This window comes from Lepidochelys olivacea (genome assembly GCF_965140295.1).
Source record: "Lepidochelys olivacea isolate rLepOli2 genome assembly, chromosome: 1".
NCBI classification, from domain to species: Eukaryota; Metazoa; Chordata; order Testudines; family Cheloniidae; genus Lepidochelys; species Lepidochelys olivacea.
Window position 1 is genome coordinate 353249928 of NC_140411.1, and position 20976 is coordinate 353270903.

Genomic DNA, 20976 nt, shown 5'->3' on the forward strand with positions numbered 1-20976 from the left:
CTCGCTCTGGGCCACCAGGTAACTGGAGGGGTGGCAGACCACGAGAGTCGAGGAAGCCCCCTCGCTCTGGGCCACCAGGTAACTCGGAAGGGTGGCAGACCACGAGAGTCGAGGAAGCCCCCCGCTCTGGGCCCAGGCAGGCTTGAACACTTCCCTCCCCTGAAGCTAATAAGGAAACAATTGTGATTGGCTGCTGTGTTGCACACTGCACATGCTGCTGTTTTGTTTTGTGTGTCATGCAAATAAAAAAACACCTTTTTTTTGCTTCCAAAAAAAAAAATTTCTCTCCTATAGCCATCTGGCCCGACCCTGTCACAATAGATAGAGGGGTGTCTGGGGGTAGATAGATAGAGGGGTGTGTGTGGGTAGATAGATGGGGGGGTGTCTGGGGTAGATGGATAGAGGGGGGTCTAGGGGTAGATGGATAGATGGGTGTCTGGGGGTAGATGGATGGGGGGGTGTCTGGCGATAGATAGAGGGGGTCTCTGGGGGTAGATGGATAGATGGGTGTCTGGGGGTAGATGGATGGGGGTGTCTGGCGGTAGATAGATGGGGAGGTTTCTGGGGGTAGATGGATAGAGGGGTGTCTGGGGGTAGATGGATAGAAGGGTGTCTGGCGGTAGATAGATGCTGAGGTCTCTGGTGGTAGATAGATGGGGGGTGTCTGGGGGTAGATGGATGGGGGTGTCTGGGGGTAGATAGATCAGGGGTGTCTGGGGGTAGATGGATAGAAGGGTGTCTGGGGATAGATAGATGCGGAGGTCTCTGGGGGTAGATAGATAGAGGGGTGTCTGGGGGTAGATGGATGGGGGGTGTCTGGGGGTAGACGGATGGGGGGGTACATAGTTGCAGTGGGGGAGGTTTAGATTGGATATTAGGAAAAACTTTTTCACTAAGAGGGTGGTGAAACACTGGAATGCGTTACCTAGGGAGGTGGTAGAATCTCCTTCCTTCGAGGTTTTTAAGGTCAGGCTTGACAAAGCCCTGGCTGGGATGATTTAACTGGGAATTGGTCCTGCTTCGAGCGGGGGGTTGGACTAGATGACCTTCAGGGGTCCCTTCCAACCCTGATATTCTATGATTCTATGATTCTATAGATAGACAGATGCAGGGGTACATAGATAGACAGACGATAGGATTTTAAAACACACATGAGACGGGCTAACAAGACCCATGCTCAATGTCACCACATTCCCTTTGCTTTTACTCTATGTTGACAGCTTGGACTGAACCCTTTTCGGCGCACGGGCCTTGTATAAAGCCCCTGGCCACTGCTACACAAAGAACTATTAACAATCACCATCATCCTAGCTCACCACCCACAATGCACTGTGAATATTCCCCAAAGTGCATTGCGCCTGCTGGCAGTGCCGGGGAAGCTGGGACAGCTACCCACAGTGCACCGGGTTCACACCAATGCAGTGGGCGGCTGTGGGGCACACGTGTTGCAATGTGCACCGGTGCAAGAGGCAGAGTGTGAATGCACTGCCCTGGAACGGTTGTATGGCTTCAGCTAAGCCCATCCCGCATCCTCGACCCAAACATCCCAAAATCAGCAGTCAGCCTTGGAACCCATGAGATTTTAAAATGTGGACACGTGGGGTTCTGTTTATTTGCCTTCTGATGGTAGAAATGAGATTGGGAGCGGTTTGGGGCAGGGTCCATCCTTGTTGTTCTGTGTTCGTACAGTGCCTAGCGCAGTGGGCCTGCCCCTGGGCTTCCGGGCACCGACGGAATACCAATCACACATACCAATAACAGTAACTACAGCATATGATTGAAAAAAATCTTCTCAAGCTTTTCTCTGCACCCAGAGGGCTAGAAATGTCTTCTTTTAAATGAAAGCTGAGATTCTCAAGTGATAACATGACTCCAGCAGCTGGGGCTTTAAGAAAAATCCCAAATGTTATGAGACTCATGATAAAGAAAAGACGATAGTCAGAGAGTAGTTACCCATTGCTCGCTGTCAGGCTGGGCGGCTGCATCCAGTGGGGTCCTGCAGGGTCAGTCCCGGGTCTGCTACTGGTCAATATTTACATTCATGCCTTGGATAACGCAGTGGAGCATCTGCGTATAAAGTCTGAGACGACACCCAGCTGGGCGGGGCTGCAAGCGCTGTGGAGCACAGGACTAGAATTCAAAACGACCTTGACAAATGGGGGACCTGGTCTGAAATCGACAGGAGGACATTCAATGACGACAAAGTGCAAAGTACCTCACTTAGGAGGGAAGAATCCAAAGCAGAGCTGCAACCCGGGGCCTGACTGGCGAGGTGGCAGCCCTGCGGAAAAGGGACTGGGAGGTGAGTGGCTCACAAACCAAATACGAGTCAGCCATGTGATGTAATTGCAAAAAATGTCAGATCATCCCGGGCCGTATTAACAGGAGTGTGGTGTGTCAGACACAGCAGGGAACTGCCCCGCTCTGCTCAGCACTGGGGAGGCCCCAGCTGGATACGGTGTCCAGGGCTGGGCGCCTGTGACAGGGTGTACCTGCCCCGCACCAGCCCCCAAAGGGTTAACTGTGCCTTGCAGGCTGAGGAAGCCCCGCCCCACCGACTCTGCTCAGCCTGGAGGCGGAGTATAAAAGGAAGCAGCCCAGCTCAGTCTGGGCAGGCTGCTGAAGGGGGAGAATGCAGGCTGCAGGCTCTCTCCAGGGAGTGGTTACAGGCTCCCACTACGGAGCTCCGGCAGAGCCCCAGATGGACTCCAGGCTGCCTGACGAGCCCGGAGAAGAGACCGCGCCGGCAGGAGCTTCGCCCCTTGAGGATGCCAGAGACCCGGGGGACCTGTGACACCTCGCCCGGGGAGGAAGCAGCCCCGGGGACTTAGATTTTTCTCCAGATCCCTGCTGACTCGGTGGTGGGCACCCCCAGCACCGCCAGGGCCCCAGGCTGGGACTGGGAGGAGCAGGGAGGACCCAAGTCCCCTACCCTGGGCACCACACACCATTAGGTGGTGCCCCACTTCCCCAGCAAGCCAATAGGCCATGCCGCACCCCAGCAGTGGGCGCCTTTATTGATTCCAGCCATTAGCCCCTGCGGCCCTGCGTGGAAGGGCCGCTCTGTTGACTCCAGTCACTGGGCAATACTACCATGTTTTATGGTGAGGGTCATCAGCGTAGGACCTAATGGCTGCAGTGCAGCCTCTGTCCTTTCTTTTGACCACACATGTCCCGGCACCCCGCGACAGGGTGTCCCTACCCCACGACAGTGCTGCGCTTTCAGAAAGATGTCGTTATGCTGGAGAGAGTCCAGAGAACAGCTACAAAGATGATGAAAGGTTTAGAAAATCTGACCTGTGAGGAAAGATTAAAAAAAGGGACATGTTTAGACCTGGGACAGAAAGACTTAGGGAAGGTCCATCAATGGCTATTAGCCAAGATGGGCGGGGAAGGTGTCCCTAGCCCCTGTTTGCCAGAAGCTGGGAATGAGTGACAGGAGATGGATCACTTGGTGATTCCCTGTTCGGTTCATTCCCTCTGGGGCACCTGGCCCTGGCTGCTGTCAGAAGACAGGATACTGGCTAGATGGAGCATTGGTCTCACCCAGTATGGCTGTTCTTATATTCTTATGTTAAGGCCAGTCTTCACATCCGTTACGGGCTGGTATACAGAGGACAGGGATCAATCATTCTCCGCGCCCATGAAGGCAGGACAAGCAGCAATGGGCTTCATGTGCAGCAAGGGTCGTTTAGGTCAGATATTAGCAGAAACTCTCTGACTCTCAGGGCAGGGAAGCTCCAGAACAGGCTCCCAAGGGAGGCTGTGGAATCTCTGTCACTGGAGGGTTTTGAGAACAGGTTAGACAAACCCCTGCCAGGGATAGTCTAGGTCCTGCCTCAGCGCAGGGGGCTGCACTAGGTGGCCTCTCGAGGTCCCTTCCAGCCCCACGTTTCTACGATTCTATGAAAATTGCAAAAGTTGGCCCCTCTGCTGGCACCACTTCTATCAGGGCAATGTCTGTGGGCAGCCAGGTCCTGGGAGCCGCTGATCTGCCCTGCCCTCCCAGCCAGCACGGCGGGGCCAGCTCCAGATACGCAGGAGATGGGGCCATAGGGGCTGGTTCCTGCCAGAAGGAGAAGCAGAGAGCAGGAACAGCAAGAGGAGTCAGGGAAATGCAGCATCTCCTCTGCCCTGGCTCTGCCCAGGTTTGGCTGCTGGCCCGCAGACGGGAGGACAAAGCCTCATGTAGCTGGAGAAGACGCTGGAGACCAGAGCAGCGAGTCTGTGCCAAGGAATCTCCCCGGGTGACGTACAGCCAGCCCTGGGAACAGCCGAGGGAAACAGAGGCTGCAGCCACAGCAGCATTGCTGAGCAGCTGAGGTCACCTTGGGGCAGCGCCAGACAATCGTTCATCCCCCGACAGCATTTTCACACCCCCAAAGGGGCAGGGCTGCGGCTCAGTGGAAAAGTTGACTCTAGCCTCTGGCTCAGGAGGTTATGAAAGAACCTGGAATCAAGGGCTTGGCTCAGGCCTTGGCAGGACCAGACTTTATTAACCCTCTGACTCCCAAATCAAATTGCACAGGAGAGAGGAGGAAACTGGGGATATGTGCCGCTGGTGCAGACACCGAGGGGTCTGGGGAGCCCTGCTGGGCTGGGGCAACTTATGGGTTCAGAGATTCACAGATGATAGAGCCAGAAGGGACCATTATGATCATCTAGGCAGACCTCCTGCATCCCACAGGCCAAGGACCCCTGCCTTGATCCCATGGCTTCCGGCTGAATTTGAGCGAAGGTTTTCAAGTCCTGGGGGTGTGACGATGTGAGGCAGCAGGGAGGGGGGAGTGTTGACCTGGGAATGTGCCCTGGGGATGGGAGACCTGAGAGCCTGTCACCTGAGCCGGGAGGGGGAGGGGGAGGTAACACCTCTGCCCGGGAATGTGAACAGAGGCTGCAGGAGAGAGCCTGCTGGGGGCGTTTAGTTTCAATTTGGAGCTGGGTGGAGGAACGCAGGGAACCCCAAGGCTGGGGTCTAAGCTCCCTGCTCCCCCAGAAGGACTTGACTGAGGGGTCCTGGTTGTACCCACAAGCTCTGTTGTGGACTGTGTTCCTGTTGTCCAATAAACCTTCTGTTTTACTGGCTGGCTGAGAGTCTCAGTGAATCCCAGGAAGAGGGGTGCAGGGCCTGGACTCCCCCACACTCCGTGACAACTGGTGGCAGAGGTGGGATGTCCTGCACCCCGTGAACGGCGCTTCCTGCAGTAAGTGACTGGGGAACAGTAAAACAAAGGGGGATTGACGGGGACCAGGCATGCTGAAGATTCAGAGAGAGACGGTTTCAGGGGCGGTTAATCCCTGGGAGTGTGTGACCAGAGAGAAGGACTATTGCAGTAACAGGGTCCCCCGGGGGATTGCAGCGAGCGGTCCCAGGGGCGGAGGAGTCTGCAGCTCGACCCTGGCAAAGAGGTGGTGACCTCAAGAAGGTCTGGCACACGAGGGGCTTTTCCTGGAAACCGTAGAAAACTGCCCGGCCTGCGAGTGGCCAGCAGGGAGATGTACGCTAAACGCCTTAAGAGCGACTGTCACGGAGTGTGGGGGAGTCCAGGCCCTGCACCCCTCTTCCTGGGATTCACTGAGACTCTCCGCCAGCCAGTAAAACAGAAGGTTTATTGGACAACAGGAACACAGTCCAAAACAGAGCTTGTGGGTACAACCAGGACCCCTCAATCACGTCCTTCTGGGGGAGCAGGGAGCTTAGACCCCAGCCCTGGGATTCCCTGCGTTCCTCCACCCAGCCCCAAACTGAAACTAAACCCACCCAGCCAGTTCCCTGCTGCAGCCTCTGTTCACATTCCTGGGCAGAGGTGTCACCTCCCCCTCCCCCTCCTGGCTCAGGTGACAGGCTCTCAGGTCTCCCATCCCCAGGGCACATTCCCAGGTCAACACTCCCCTCTCCCTGCTGAGTCACATCCTCACACGGACCTGGTGGAGCTGTGCAGGCAGAGGGGGCTGCGCATCGGGAGGTCCACCAAGGAACAGCTGATTGCCCAGTTGGAGGAGAGGGATCGCTTGGATGACCCGATCCCTGTCCCTGAGGGAAGCCGCCCGGCAGACACAGCGTGGGCCCTGGGGCCTGATCGGGCTGGGAGGGGTCAGACTGCTGCTGAGGACATCCGGAGACCCTTCCTACCTAGGCCTGGGGGAGGGGTTGGGGGAAGCCCAGCGAATACCGAGGGCACCCTGACCCCGGCACCCAGCAGGGGATCCTCCCGGCGGAGCTCCCCATTCCTGGAGCGGAGGCGGCTGCAATGGGAGAGGGAGATGAAAATGAGGGAGCTGGAGGATCATGAAAAACAGCATCAACATGAGGAGAAACAACGTCAACATGAGCAGGAGGAGAAGGAGAGGGAACGTCAGGAGAAGGAAAACAAAGACAGCATGAACTGGAGCTGGCCAGGCTGAGGAGCAGTGGGGCCCCGGCTGCGGTGAGTGAGGGGGGACCCAAGACTGCAAGGAACTTTGATAAGTGCTTCCTGGCCCAGCGGAAGGAGGGGGAGGACATAGATAGCTTCCTGACGGCCTTTGAGAATGCCTGTGAGCTGCACATGGTTGACCCTGCAGACGGGCTCCAGTTCCTCACCCCCTTACTGGTCCCCAAAGCCGTGGAGGTGTACAGCCAGATGACAGGGCCGGAGGCAGGGGACTATGAACTGTTCAAACAGGCCCTGCTCCGTGAGTTTGGGCTGACCCCCGAGATGTACCGGAGAAGGTTCCGGAGTCAGCGTAAAACGCCTGAGGTCACCTACCTACAACTGGTCAACCGGATGCAGGGATATGCCCGCAAGTGGACAGCTGGGGCCCGAGCTAAAGAGGACCTGCTTGACCTAATCGTACTGGAGCAACTGTATGATCAGTGCCCTTCCGACCTGAGGCTGTGGCTGGTGGACAAAAAGCTCGAGAACCCCCAGCACGCAGGGCAGCTGGCCGACGAGTTTGTGAACAGTCGGTCAGGGGTAGCCGGGAGGAGTCCCAAAAGAACAGGCCCCTCCCGATGCAGAGAGAGGGTCACCAGGGGGCCTCCCAGCGGGGAAATAGGGAGAACCCCCTCCCAAGGGGAACGCCTGGCGTCGGGCCCCTCCGACCCGCTCGAGGGGACCAACGTGACCTGAGCTGCTATCACTGTGGCCAGAGAGGCCACGTACGGTCCCAGTGCCCCGGGCTCAGGGACAAACTGAGCAGACCCAACCTACCCAGGGTTAACTAGGTAGGGATCCAGCTGGACGAGGGGCAGACGACCCAGGAAAGAAGGGCTGCCAGCTTACCACCTGCTCAGGAGGGAAGAGTACCCCAGGCCAGCTCCGCCAGAGGGCTGGAGGCTCTGGACTCAGGGTTCTCGGCTTACAGGGTGGGCGCGGGGCTGTCCCTCCGGAGAGAGTGCCTTGTTCCCCTGGAGGTGGATGGGAGGAAGGTCAATGGATACTGGGATACGGGCGCGGAGGTGACGCTGGCCCGGCCCGAGGTGGTGGCCCCAGATCGGGTGGTGCCCAACACCTACCTGACCCTGACAGGGGTGGGCGGGACCCCATTTAAGGTGCTTGTGGCAAGGGTACACATGAAATGGGGGACCAAGGAGGGCCCCAAGGATGTGGGGATACACCACCATTTGCCCACTGAAGTTTTGATGGGGGGAGACCTAGAGGACTGGCCAAGCAAGCCCCAGACCGCCCTGGTTGTGACCCGTAGCCAGAGCCGGCGAGGGGCACTGCGCCCTCACCTTGGGGAGGGTACCACACCGGAGGCGCAGGACCCTTCCCTAGTGGGGAGGGAGGGCCGAGGGGCACGGCTCAGAGAGGCGGAGGCCTCAGACCTGGCCACTGAGGGGGAACCGGGCCCCATCCCTTCCCCAGCCGCTGAGTTCCAGGCCGAGTTGAGGAAAGATCCCTCCTTGCGGAAGCTCAGGGACCTGGCCAACCTCAGTGTGGTACGGACCATGAGGAGAGGCTGCCAGGAGAGGTTCCTGTGGGAGAAGGGGTTCCTGTACTGAGAATGGGCTCCCACAAGGGAAGTAGAGTCCTGTGGGATCAGGAGGCAGCTGGTGGTCCCCCAGAAGTATCGCCGCAGGCTCCTGTACCTGGCCCATGACATCCCCCTCGCAGGGCACCAGGGAATCCGGCGCACCCGGCAGAGGTTGCTACGGAACTTTTACTGGCCCGGGGTCTTTACCACGGTCCGGCAGTATTGCCGATCCTGCGACCCCTGTCAGAGGGTGGGGAAGGCCCGGGACAAGGGGAAAGCGGCTTTGAGACCTTTGCCCATCATAGAGGAGCCTTTCCAGAAGGTGGCCATGGACATCGTGGGGCCTCTCAGCAGGACGACCCGGTCGGGGAAGAAATACATTCTGGTGGTGGTAGATTTTGCCACCCGCTACCCCGAGGCAGTGCCCTTAGCTTCCATTGAAGCAGACACCGTGGCCGATGCGCTCCTGACCATTTTCAGCCGAGTGGGGTTCCCCAAGGAAGTCTTGACAGACCAAGGCTCCAACTTCATGTCGGTCCTGCTCTGGCGCTTGTGGGAGAAATGTGGGGTCCGGCACGACTGGGCCTCAGCTTATCACCCCCAGTCCAATGGGCTGGTGGAGAGGTTTAACGGGACGCTAAAGATGATGCTGAAAACCTTTATGAACCAGCACCCGCAGGATTGGGACAAGTACTTACCTTAGCTGCTGTTCGCGTACAGGGAGGTGCCCCAGGAGTCTACCGGATTTTCGCCTTTCGAACTGTTATATGGAAGGAGGGTGAGGGGCCCCCTGGACCTGATGAGAGACGAATGGGAGGGGAAGGCCACTCCCGATGGAGAGTCAGTGGTGGAGTATGTCCTGATCTTCCGAGAGAGACTGGCTGAACTCATGGGCCTGGCCAGGGAGAATCTGGCCCGAGCCCAGAGGAAGCAGAAGGTCTGGTATGACCGCACGGCACGGGCCCGTGCCTACGCCACCGGGGATCAGGTGATGGTTCTCATCCCAGTGAGAAAGAACAAACTACAGGCCGCCTGGGAGGGCCCTTTCAAGGTCGTCAAGCAGCTCAATGAGGTAAACTATGTGGTGGAGCTGTCGAACCGGGTGCACCTCCGCCGTGTGTACCATGTGAATATGATGAAGCCATATTATGCCAGGGGGAATGTGGTGTTGGCCGTGTGTGGACAGTGGGAATAGCAGGGAGATGATCCTTTAGTAGATCTATTCCCTGGGACCAGAGCTGGTTCCCCCCTGGAAACAATTCCCCTCTCGGATCAGCTAACCCCTGCCCAGCAAGCTGAGGTCAGGGGGGTGCTGCATCCGTACCGACAGCTGTTTTCCAGCCAGCCTGGATGCACTAATCTGACTGTCCACCGGGTGCAGACAGGGTCGCACCCGCCGATAAGATGCTCCCGCTTCCGTGTCACAGGGAAAACTGCTCAGGACCTGGAAAGAGAGGTCCGGGACATGCTGGCTTTGGGGGTGATCCAGCCATCGGCCAGCCCTTGGGCCTCGCCGGTGGTGCTGGTCCCCAAAAAGGACGGGCCGATCCGGTTCTGTGTGGACTATCGGAAGCTCAATGCCATCACTGTATTGGATGCCTACCCCATGCCCAGGCCGGACGAGCTCCTAGACAAGCTGGGAGGAGCTCGGTACCTTACCACCATGGACCTTACAAAGGGCTATTGGCAAGTGCCGCTGGATGCAGATGCCCGACTGAAATCGGCCTTTATCACCCCTCTGGGGCTTTATGAGTTCCTGACCCTGCCTTTCGGCCTCAAGGGAGCACCGGCCACCTTCCAGCGCCTAGTGGACCAGCTCCTGAGGGGGATGGAGAGTTTTGCCGTGGCGTATATTGATGACATCTGTGTCTTTAGCCAGACCTGGGAGGACCACGTGTCCCAGGTTAGACAAGTGCTGGACCGACTCCAGGTGGCTGGGCTGACTGTAAAAGCGGAGAAGTGCAAGGTGGGGATGGCTGAAGTATCTTACCTGGGCCATCGGGTGGGGAACGGCCGCCTAAAGCCGGAACCAGCCAAGGTGGAGGTGATCAGAGACTGGCCCACTCCCCACCCCGAAAAGCAGGTCCAAGCCTTTATTGGGATGGCAGGATATTACTGAAGATTTGTGCCCCACTTTAGCACCATAGCCGCCCCCATCACTGGGCTATGCAAGAAGGAGAAGCCAGACAAGGTGGTCTGGACCGAGCAGTGCCAGGAGGCTTTCCGGGCGCTGAAGGAGGCTCTGGTCAGTGACCCAGTTCTGGCAAACCCAGACTTTGACAAGCCCTTTGTGGTGTTCACCGACGCCTCCGACACGGGACTGGGGGCAGTGTTAATGCAGGAGGATGAAAAGGGGGAGAGACACCCCATCGTGTACCTGAGCAAGAAGTTGCTACCCTGGGAGCAACACTACGCGGCCATCGAGAAGGAGTGCCTGGCCCTGGTGTGGGCCCTCAAGAAACTAGAGCCCTATCTCTTCGGGCGACACTTCACTGTCTACACCGACCACTCTCCCTTGACCTGGCTGCACCAGATGAAAGGAGCCAACGCCAAGCTCCTGAGATGGAGCCTGCTCCTGCAGGATTACGACATGGACGTGGTCCACGTGAAGGGAAGTGCCAACCTGATAGCGGATGCGCTGTCCCGGAGAGGGGGCCCCGAACTTCCCCAGGTCACTGGTCACAGTGACCCCGCTCAGTTCAGTCTTGAAGGGGGGAGAGATGTGACAATGTGACTCAGCAGGGAGGGGGGAGTGTTGACCTGGGAATGTGCCCTGGGGATGGGAGACCTGAGAGCCTGTCACCTGAGCCAGGAGGGGGAGGGGGAGGTGACACCTCTGCCCAGGAACGTGGACATAGGCTGCAGCAAGGAACCTGCTGGGGGGGGGGGTTAGTTTCAGTTTGGGGCTGGGTGGAGGAACGCAGGGAACCCCAGGGCTGGGGTCTAAGCTCCCTGCTCCCCCAGAAGGACTTGACTGAGGGGTCCTGGCTGTACCCACAAGCTCTGTTGTGGACTGTGTTCCTGTTGTCCAATAAACCTTCTGTTTTACTGGCTGGCTGAGAGTCTCAGTGAATCCCAGGAAGAGGGGTGCAGGGCCTGGACTCCCACACACTCCGTGACAGGGGGTAGCGCCGCAACCAGGAGGGGGCTGACATTGCAGGAGTCTCAGGGAGTTTGGCAGATTGTCAGTGGACAATCTCACTCAGTCTTTCGACAGGCAAAACTGCCACTGACATCAGTGGGGGAGTTACCTGCATTTCTGAACCACCCCTCCCTGGTGCTCAGAGCGGGAAGGGTGGCAGGTCAGATGCTCTCAGGGAGGGGAGCTGGTGAAAAATCCTGCAGTATCCAGTGCTGTTTGCTGAGGAGAGAGCATAGTTGGAAGCAACCCCCGCAGCATGCAAAGGGTTAAATAAAAGATCCAGTGGGATAGATCGGCTGGAGCTCAAAGGTGAATCTCCCAGCAGCCCTTCTCACTGAGCCGCCCACCCTGCAAAGCGTCAAAGCAAGGGGGTCACCTAAAGCCGGAACCAGTACACCGATCTACTCCAGATGGGGCGTCCTGTATCCGACGCTGAACCCCATCCCCAGCATGTCCCTCTCTTGCTGGGCATGACGAGTCTCATCACACACTGGCCCTAATGGGCATAATCTAGGCATGGCCCAATATCTAAACAAAAAATTTGCCTCAGTCTTTAATGAGGAGCTTAGGGATAATGGCAGGATGACAAATGGGAAGGAGGAGATGGAGGTAGATATTACCATATCTGAGGTAGAAGCCAAACTCGAACAGCTTAATGGGACTAAATCAGGGGGCCCAGATAATCTTCATCCAAGAATATTAAAGGAATTGGCACATGAAATTGCAAGCCCATTAGCAAGAATTTTTAATGAATCTGTAAACTCAGGGGTTGTACCGTATGACTGGAGAATTGCTAACATAGTTCCGATTTTTAAGAAGGGATAAAAACGTGATCGGGGTAACTACAGGCTTGTTAGTTTGACATCTGTAGTATGCAAGGTCTTGAAAAACATTTTGAAGGAAAAAGTAGTTAAGGACATTGAAGTCAGTGGTAAATGGGACAAAATACAACATGGTTTTACAAAAGGTAGATTGTGCCAAACCAACCTGATCTCCTTCTTTGAGAAGGTAACAGATTTTTTAGACAAAGGAAACGCAGTGGATCTAATTTACCTCGATTTCAGTAAGGCATCTGATATGGTGCCACATGGGGAATTATTAGCTAAATTGGAAAAGATGGGGATCAATATGAAAATTGAAAGGTGGATAAGGAACTGGTTAAAGGGGAGACTACAACAGGTCACACTGAAAGGTGAACTGTCAGGCTGGAAGGAAGTTACCAGTGGAGTTCCTCAGGGATCGGTTTTGGGACCAATCTTATTTAATCTTTTTATTACTGACCTTGGCACAAAAAGTGGGAGTGTGCTAATAAAGTTTGCGGATGACAAAGCTGGGAGGTATTGCCAGTTTAGAGAGAGACCGGGAATCCTACAGGAAGAGCTGGATGACCTTGTAAACTGGAGTAATAGGGTGAAATTTAATAGTGAAAAGTGCAAGGTCATGCATTTAGGGATTAATAACAAGAATTTCTGTTATAAGCTGGGAACGCATCACTTGGAAGTAACAGAGGAGGAGAAGGACCTTGGAGTTCTGGTTGATCACAGGATGACTATGAGCCGCCAATGTGATATGGCCGTGAAAAAAGCTAATGAGGTCTTGGGATGCATCAGGCGAGGTATTTCTAGTAGAGATAAGGAGGTTTTAGTACCGTTATACAAGGCCCTGGTGAGACCTCACCTGGAATACTGTGTGCAGTTCTGGTCTCCCATGTTTAAGAAGGATGAATTCAAACTGGAACAGGTACAGAGAAGGGCTACTAGGATGATTCGCGGAATGGAAAACCTATCTTATGAAAGGAGACTCAAGGAGCTTGGCTTGTTTAGCCTAACCAAAAGAAGGCTGAAGGGAGATAGGATTGCTCTCTATAAATATATCAGAGGGATAAATATCGGAGAGGGAGAGGAATTATTTAAGATCAGTACCAATGTGGAGACAAGAACGAATGGATATAAACTGGCCATCAGGAAGTTTAGACTTGAAATTAGACGAAGGTTTCTAACCATCAGAGGACTGAAGTTCTGGAACAGCCTTCCAAGGGAAGCAGTGGAGGCAAAAGACCTATCTGGCTTCAAGATTAAGCTTGATAAGTTTATAGAGGAGATGGTATGATGGGATAACATGATTTTGGCAATTAATTGATCTTTAAATATTCATGGTAAATAGGCCCAATGGCCTGTGGTGGGATGTTAGATGGGGTGGGATCTGAGTTTCTACAGAGAATTCTTTGCTGGGTATCTGGCTGGTGAATCTTGCCCACATGCTCAGGGTTTAGCTGATCACCATATTTGGGGTTGGGAAGGAATTTTCCTCCAGGGCAGATTGGAAGAGGCCCTGGAGGTTTTTCACCTTCCTCTGTAGCATGGGGCACGGGTCACTTGCTGGAGGATTCTCTGCTCCTTGAAGTCTTTAAACCATGATTTGAAGACTTCAATAGCTCAGACATAGGTGAGAAGTTTATTGCAGGAGTGGGTGGGTGAGATTCTGTGGCCTGCATTGTGCAGGAGGTCAGACTAGATTATCATAATGGTCCCTCTGACCTTAAAGTCTATGAGTCTATTTGCACTTCACCCCGCCATAGGCCTTGTCCACACTGTGCATTCGTCCACACCAGAGCAGAGCCAATTTTCCTACGCACTAACTGACCCCTGTGGACCCTACGCGTACACACGAAAAGTTCTGCAGTGTGCGTTAACAGAGTCCTGTTTCAAACGGGCCTACATTAACACAGGTGCCTGGCCTGCGATGCCATAGCACTGTTTGAAGCAGCTAGATGTTAACGGATACTAGGGAACTTTTAGTGCATGCCAGCAGGGTCCACATGGACCCATTAGCATGTGACGTGAGAGTGCACACTAGAGGTTACAATCCTCTTGTGCAGGACAAGGCACCGTGTAGACAAGCCTGTAGTGTAAATGAGAATCAGGCCTGTTGTGCTGATATTTACACCTGTGCCCCACAACCAGGATTCTTCACTCCCTTAGACACCCACCTTGCACCCCTTTGCACAGGCGCGAATAACCACACGAGGTACCAGGCAAGGGTGACTATGGCCCAGGTGACACTAACTCCCTCACAGCCAGCCCTGGACTGGCATCACTCCAGTTTGACACCAGCATCGCTGCTCTGAGTTCGACAGAGCCCTACCAGGGCCAAACTGGACTGACACAGCAGTGAGTCTGGCCCAGGGCTTCTAACAGCGGGTGCTTTACACCTCAGCTCTGGGTCCGGCCCGTCATGGCTGCAGCCTCTGTGATGAAGTGGGACTGTTCTTAATGTTTCCTCTGAATATTGGGGGGTGCCTCAGTTTCCCCTAGGCAGTTCTTAAGTATCTAGGTGGTGGGGTAAAGGCGTATTGCAGAGCCCTAGAGGGCAGGTATGTGCAGGGGTCTGGACACAGAGAATGGCCGACACTCTGTTTCCTGGCAACTGATGGCCTGGGCCCTTCCCCCCTGTGAGGTGAGAGCTAAAGGGTTGGAGAACAAAGGAATTAGGTGACCTCCTGGCCTGGGAAAGGAACAAAGCCCAGAGGAGGAGGGGCTGGAGGGAGTTTCAGTTTGGGGCTGGCTGGGACATGGAGTGAAGGGCAGACGTGATTATCTGGCTCACTGGCCCCAAAATGGATCCAGGTGAGGGGTCCTGTTCTTTGCACCTACAAGCTCTGTGTTAGACCATGTTCCTGTCATCTAATAAACCTCTGTTTTCCTGGCTGGCTGAGAGTCCCGTCTGACTGCGGAGTTGGGGGGCAGGACCCTCTGGCTTCTCCAGGACCCCGCCTGGGCGGACTCGCTGGGGGAAGTGCACGGAGGGGCCGAGGATGTTGAATGCTCCGAGGTCAGACCCAGGAAGGTGGAAGCTGTGTGAGCTGTGTGTCCTGCAGACAGGCTGCTCACAGGAAGGCGACTACCCCAGAGTCCTGCCTGGCTTCATGGGGAGCAGTTCCAGAGCATCGCCCAGGGACTCCGTGACTACTGGTGGTAGCGGTGGGATGTACTGCACCCCGTGGATGGCGCTTCCTACAGTAAGTGACTGGGGAGCAGTAAAAAGAAGGGGGATTGATGAGGACCAGGGGTGCTGAAGGCTCAGAGAGGAGCAATTTCGGGGGGCAGTTAACCCCTGGGAGTGTGTGACCAGTGAGAAGGACTGTGCAGTAATGGGGTCCCCATGGGGACTGCAGTGAGCAGTCTCAGGGATGGAGGAGCCTGTGGCTTGGCCCTGGGAGAGATCCTTTGGCAGTAACAGGGTCCCCTGGGGATTGCAGCAAGCGGTCCCGGGGCGGAGGAGTCTGCAGCTCGACCCTGGCAAAGAGGGGGTGACCTCGAGAAGGGCTGGCACACTAGGGGTTCTCCCTGGAAACCGTGGGGAGCTGAGAGCACACAGGCCTGTGAGTCCACAGCAACTTGGGAAGAGCGGAGTGATGGCCTGTCACCGTCTCCTTAAGAACATTGTAACCCTGTGCAGAAAAAGAGGTTGAGCATTGGAAAGTTCACCAAAGCACAGTTCATCGTGCAGCTGGAGGAGGATGACCGCTCTAAGGAACAGATTCCTGACCCCAAATGGGGCTATAGCAGGATCTGGGAGCAGCTGGAGTGATAGCCAGCCACCCCCAAAACTCCTGTCCCCAACCAGACGGGGGTCATCAGGATCAGGTTCCCCATCGGGGGATTGGGGATCGGAGACGGACGGGATTGGAGCTGAGTCCGAGAGAGCAAGAGGACTGTGAGAGACAGCGAGAGCCCGAGAAAGAGCTGCAGAAGCAGCAGCAGCATGAACTGGCGGTGGTGGGGTGGAGAAGCCTAGGGGACCTCCCAGGGGTGAGTGGGGATAGACCCCGGGGGGCCAGTTCCTCAGGGAACCTCGAGACTAAATTGCTGCCCCTGGTTGGGGTGGGGTGTGTATGCCCACCTCACTGCCTTTGGCAGGCTGGAGATTTGAACCAGGGGGACCCTGCGGAAAAGCCCCGGTGTCTAGCTCCCTTACTGAGTCCCAAGGCCATAGACTCCGTCAGCCAGATGGTTGGGGAGGTGGACGGGCTCCCACTCCTGACCCCAACCTATATGTCTATGTGGAGTCTCCTGGGGTCGGGCCCCTCGGACCCCCAGTGGGAGCGGAAGGTGATGGTCAATGGGGAGACATTCCTGGGGTGGCGAGATCCTGGGACAGAGAGAACTGGTGTCAGGCCCTGCCTGGGTGGTGCAGCCTCAGATGCAGAGGGGCTGGGTGAGGGTCCCAGGGACGAAGCCCCTCGCCCTGCCTATGGCCCAGATCCCTGTGCAGACCCAGGAGGGGTGGGGCTGGCTGGCTGTTGGGGTGCTCCAGGACACCAGCTGCGAGACCCTGTTGTGGGGCGACTGTGTCTCTTTGGGACAGGATCCAGGCCCTGCTCCGATAACTGCCAAGGGTTTGAATTTGAATCCAGGGAACCAATCGGTGGAGAGGGGGCTCAGGCTGGCTCTGATGCAGTGAGGAAAGCAGGGAGCTCGCTGCCTAGCCCCACTGGGACAGCAAGGGCAGCGCTGAGCACAGTGGGAGCTGAGACCCCAGCTGAGTGGGGGGAGACACAGGCAGGGCAGGGGATCTGTGGGGAGTGGCAAGGTGCTGGGTAAGGAAAGTTTGGATGAGCCTAGGCAGCCTTGTGAGCTGATGGCTGTGTCTAGTCAGCAGGGTGGGAAGGCGAGGAGAGTGGAAGATGAGTGTCCCTGGACCTTACCTGTTAGCTGGGTGGAGAATTGGGACAGGGAAGGAAACGTGCCTGTGTCTGTCAGGGGTATTGACTTGCCTATGGAGGGAGCTACCCTGATCTCCAAGCAGTTGTCTGTGACCAGCCTTGTGTGCTGGGACAAGGGGAATGAGATCCCAAGCTGTGGGTCTGGAAAAGGAGAAAGTGTGTCCGGCTCTTCTTTGTCTGTGGAGCAGACAGAAGGGGCCTTTCAGCCTGTGATGGTTGAGGGTCTTGCAGTTGTCTCAGAGCTAGTTCTGGATTCAGCTAAAGCCCACGAAGGGAAGGGTCCTAAGTTTGTGTCTGCTCGGGAGAATGGCCCTGTAACTAGGTCGCATCCAGTTAGTGTCTATGTAAAATCCCAGAGATCAGACAATTCTGGTGCTTGTATTTTGCCTGTTGCTAGTGTGTGGCTGGGAAAGGGTGGAGCAACTCTGTCTAATCTGGGTGAGATCCTAGCCAGAGCACAAGGAGAGCATGAAGGTGATGTGATTGTGTTACCTACTGAGGGTGTGGAAACCTGTAGCAAGAAGGAAAAGACAGTATGCATTCGATGAAGTGAGCTGTAGCTCACGAAAGCTTATGCTCAAATAAATTGGTTAGTCTCTAAGGTGCCACAAGTCCTCCTTTTCTTTTTGTGAATACAGAATAACATGGCTGTTACTCTGATTCCTGAACTTGTGTGTGGCAAAGGGAAGGAGAATGCTTCTGACCTGTTATCTCAGAAGTCTGAAAGTTTGCCTGAAAGGGGATTGTGTAGGAATCTGCTGGATGGGCCAGAGGTAATTCTGGATGTAAGGGAGACCCAGAAAGAGTCTGTTGTTGCTCAGGAAAGTGTTCCTCTAGAGCAAGCCCTAGGTAAAGAGGGTAAGAGCAGAATTTCTGTGAGGGGTGAATTGTTGCATAGAAAAGCCCTAGGGAAAGGAATCCTCCTGGAGTCTTTGCAAGCAGTTTACTGCAACTAAAGGGTGTGAAAGTGATTTAATCAAGAAAGTTTCAGTTCCTAACAGCCAGAAATTTTCTGCTGTGAATGGATCCAGTGACTGTCCTGTTGAAGGATCCAGTGTGGAGAGCTTTGAGAAGGTCTCAGATGGAGTGAAAGCTGTTAAGAAAGTTAAACAGTCCTATAACCAAGTGGCTGTGTTTGGCCAGCTTTTTGGGGAGAAGACCCAATCCCAGTTTGACACCCTGGGGTTTTGGGGTGGCCAAAGGGCACGGGCCGCAGAAACCTTCCCACATGCATCCTGTGAGTGCTATCGACCACCCGCGACCTAAGGGAGGGCGTGAAACTGGAAGGGCCTGGTGTAACTCCTACCAAGGAATGGGAGAGATGCTGGGGCACCCATGGGAATGCTGGCGGCTTCGAACTTCCCCAGATCACTGGCTAAAGTGACCCCGCTCAGTTTGATCTTGAAGGGCGGAGAGATGTGACGAAGCGGGACTGTTCTTAATGTTTCCTCTGAATAGTGTGGGGGTGCCTCAGTTTCCCCTGTGCAGTTCTTAAGTATCTATGTGGTGGGGTAAGGGTGTATGATCATTGCAGAGCCCTAGAAGGCAGGAGTGTGCAGGGGTCTGGACACAGAGAATGGCCAACACCCTGTTTCCTGGCCACTGAGGGCCTGGGCCCTTCCCCCCCTGCAAGGTGAGAGCTAAAGGGTTGGAGAACAAAGGAATCAGGTGCCCTCAAGGGACAAAGCCCAGAGGAGGAGGGGCTGGAGGGAGTTTCAGTTTGGGGCTGGCTGGGACATGGAGTGAAGGGCAGATGTGATTGTCTGGCTCACTGGCCCCAAAATGGACCCAGCTGAGGGGTCCTGTTCTCTGCACCTACAAGCTCTGTGTTAGACCATGTTCCTGTCATCTAATAAACCTCTGTTTTACTGGCTGGCTGAGAGTCACATCTGACTGCGAAGTTGGGGTGCAGGACCCTCTGGCTTCCCCAGGACCCCGCCTGGGTGGACTCACTGGGGGAAGCGCACGGAGGGGCAGAGGATGCTGAATGCTCCGAGGTCAGACCCAGGAAGGTGGAAGCTGGGTGAGCTGTGTGTCCTGCAGACAGGCTGCTCACAGAAAGGCGACTTCCCCAGAGTCCTGCCTGGCTTCATGGGGAGCAGCTCCAGAGCATCGACCGGGGACTCTGTGACAGCCTCCATAACAAACACATGGGTGCTGAACACTAATACCCACCGAGACTTCTTTTGCAGTGTTGTAGCAGAGACGGTCTCCCTGAGACAGAGACAAGGTGGGTGAGGTAACGTTCTTTATTGGCCCAGCTTCTGGCCGTGGACAGTACAAGCTTTCGAGCGGCACAGACCTGACAAAGAGCTCTGCGCAGCTTGAAAACTTCCCCTTTCGCCCACAGAAGCTGGTCCAGTAAAACTGTGACCTTCTCCACCTTGTCTCTCAGCAGCAGGTGTGTCGGTGCTAAATTGGGCTGGTCCCAGGGCATATCCCCAGGGAGAGGCTGAGCCGAGACAGGCCCTGGTCAGTTTGAAAAAACTCCTGTAAGAATCTGAATCAGCTGTTTCCCCACCAAAGCTAAGGAAGTGGAGAACGCTAATGGATTAGGAGGGAGGTGGCAGCCAGAGTTACGGCCCAGCCCCTCGGCCCTCTCTCAGTGTCTTCCACGCTCGTGTCCCACCTCCCATCAATCGAGATCAGTTGTTTCTTTTGCTGAAAAGCCATTGGAAAAGCAGCTCATTGGAAAGCTTTCTGCAGCCACGTCCGGCGCGCTCTGTGTCTGTGGAGCACATGCGTTCACAGCAGCCAAGAATTTAGCCCAAGCTGTGCTTGGTGCAGCTCAGGACGGGGTTGGGCAAAGTGGACTTTCAGGCTTCTGTACCTCTGCCCAATCTTGGCCCTCCTCAGCACTGGGCCAGTCCCGGGGGGGGGGCAGTTCAGAGCAGCTGCAGGGCTGCTCCAAGTTTGTGCCAGCAGCCGCCAGCCCCAAAGCACTATCTGACAGCCCAGGCTTGCTGGAGCACAAGAGAGGAGCCAGATCCCCAGCTGCTGTTGTTGGGAAGGAGCTAAAACCCCAGGGCCGGATCCCCCGCTGCTGGGAATGGGTGTAGGTCCACTGGAGTCAATGAAGCTGCAGGGATTAATAGCAGCTGGGGACCTGGCCTATGGACATCAGAGATGGGAGAGGTTTAGGCCCTTTCCCAGCCACCCCCTGGCCCTGGAGGATGCTCTCTTCAGTCCCGAGTGCATTGTCCAGTCTAGCTCTAATTGCCTCTGGCCCCGCCCTTGGCCCGGAGTGGGGAAGGGGTCTCACACGTTTTGCCACCTGGCTCCACTGTGTGAAAGCAAAGGAGATCACCTGCCCCTTCCCCCCCCCCCCGCTGGAGACCAGGGGCGCCGCTAGCCCCGGGCTAGTGCAGTGCAGCTCTCTGAGCCAAACCCTGTCGCGGGGGGAGGAGCAGAGGGCTGGTGCTCACGCAGGGGGAGAGCAACCCACATGGAACCCAGGGGCACAAGGGGAGCCCCTCACTTGAAGACCCCCAGTTAGCCCCTGCCCACAGACAAAGGCCCAGGTGTTGCTGCTGTTCCCTCCCCTCACAGCACCTTTGGGCAGCTGGCCCCAGCAGAAGGGTGTTGAGAGTGGCGGGGGGCACCCCAGGAGGTCTCACCAGTAGCCAGCAGAGGCCTAATGTCAGCACTGAGGATAAGAGTCAGGAATCCCGCCCGCCCCCCCCACACACTCCACCCACCCAGCCCAGACTGTGCCCGCCCCCCCCACACACTCCACCCACCCAGCCCAGACTGTGCCCGCCCCCCCCCACACACTCCACCCACCCAGCCCAGACTGTGCCTGCCCCCCCCACACACTCCACCCACCCAGCCCAGACTGTGCCCGCCCCCCCCACACACTCCACCCACCCAGCCCAGACTGTGCCCGCCCCCCCCACACACTCCACCCACCCAGCCCAGACTGTGCCCGCCCCCCCCCACACACTCCACCCACCCAGCCCAGACTGTGCCCGCCCCCCCCACACACTCCACCCACCCAGCCCAGTCTGTGCCCACCCCCCCCAGCTTCTTTACTAATTTTCAGATCCTCAAGCTTCACCAATTCCAAGGGTGGACTCTGTCTTAAAGAGATACCGTCCATTTTCACGAGCATGTTAGACTCAAGGTTCTTTTGTCTTCCCTTACCAACCTC